The sequence below is a fragment of the Hibiscus syriacus genome, unplaced genomic scaffold, assembly GCF_006381635.1.
Source record: "Hibiscus syriacus cultivar Baekdansim isolate YM2019G1 unplaced genomic scaffold, ASM638163v2 tig00111410_pilon, whole genome shotgun sequence".
In the NCBI taxonomy this organism is placed as follows: Eukaryota; Viridiplantae; Streptophyta; class Magnoliopsida; order Malvales; family Malvaceae; genus Hibiscus; species Hibiscus syriacus.
The window spans coordinates 373868-375700 of NW_024063087.1; positions in this window are offsets into that span (position 1 = coordinate 373868).

Sequence of the window (1833 nt, forward strand, 5' to 3'; positions counted from 1 at the left end):
TATTAACTCCAAGTTGCCTGCCCTGTAGGGAAAAGACGAGGTTCATCTTTTTTTTGTCTTTCTCTCTAATAGGTCTGTTTGTTTCATTGAAACATTTTTCAGAAATATTTCCCTAAAATGAATTACATCTTCTGGAAAATGTTTTGGTGTTTCAAAGTTGTTGTGTAACCAGTTTCCACTAGTTGATAAATTGTTTAGAAATTTTCTTGTAAATATAAATATAATAAATCATTATTATTATAAAACTTAAAATTATTATTTTAAAAATATTAGAATAATTTACTTAATACTATTTATACCAATATTATTAAAATATTATTTCTATAATTTTATAAATAAAAATTAACTCTCGTATATTATTAAAAAATACGATAAATTATATTGAATATCTATAAAAATAAAAATATTTATTATTTTTAAAATTATTGATATATTTTAAGGAATTTTATAATATTAGACTATTATATTAATATTAAATACAAAATAAAAGTATTCACTATTAATAATTCAATAATATTATTTTTAAGAAATTAATAAATATAACTTTTATTAATTTTTTATATATTGAAAATAAGAATATAATAGTATCATATATTATTATATAATTGAGTATATATTGTAATAATATTATTATTATATATATTATTAATAATTAATAATATTTTAAATATGTTATAATTAATATTTTTATTAAAATGATACTAAATATCATATAAATATTAAATTTATTTTGAGTATTTATGCTTTGAAGTGAAAAGTTTGGAAAATGACCAACGAAAAATTAAACCGTAAGTCATTTTCCAGAAAATGCAAAGGAATTCTGTTGACCAAGAAAAATGTTTTACATTGACCAATATGTTTTCCTCTAACCAAACACTGAAAAGTCAGAAAAACGTGTTATGGAAAATGTTTTACGTGAAACAAACGGACCCTTAGTATCATGATAAAATGAATTTTACAGACAAATAATTCTCAAAATTTCACATTTGATCAAAGTATTAAGATCCAAAACATTCTAAAAAGAAATGAAATTCATCAAATAAGCGAGTGAGAAGAAATGTGTAAAAACCATATTGTAGGAGATGATGGTGGAGAGGTAGCCGAGAGAGGGAAGGTTGGATAAAAACTTGGAGGAGCCAGATGTTGTTTGATGATGATCGAAGGACTAAGAAGAAAAGCCCTCCATTGGAGAAGAAGCAGCAAATGAGTTTGGGTAAACGGCGGGAATGAAAAAATAGGTCAAGGGGAAAAAATGGAAAAAGGTTAAAGAGGCGAGTTTGGGTAAACGACGGGAATGAAAAAAACTAGGTCAAGGTGAAAATGAAAAGGGTTAAAGGGCGCGAGACTTAGAAATTGTAAACTTACGACATTTGTTAACCTAAACGCCACTAAATACGATTCTATAGCGACGTTTGTATAAAAACGCCACTAATGTATGAGTCTATAGTGGCATTTATATAAAAATGCCACTAAATTATGAGTCTTTAGCGGCATTTGTATACAATCGCCACTAATGTACTGATAAATTACGACGTTTATTCAAAAAATGCCATTACAATATGAATCTCTTACGACGTTCTTTCAAAAATGCCATATATATGTTTATTACGGATTGTATAAAAATGCACTAAATTACGAGTGTTTACTGGCATTAGTATAAAAACGACACTAATGTACAAGTCTTTAGCGGCGTTTATATAGAAATGCCACTAAAGTACTTGTCTATAGCGACTCTTTTATAAAACGCCACAAAAGTTCGAGTCTTTGCCAGCATTTTTGCTTAAAACACCGCGATATGCATAAAATTAGTGTGTTTCTATCAAAACGTCGCGA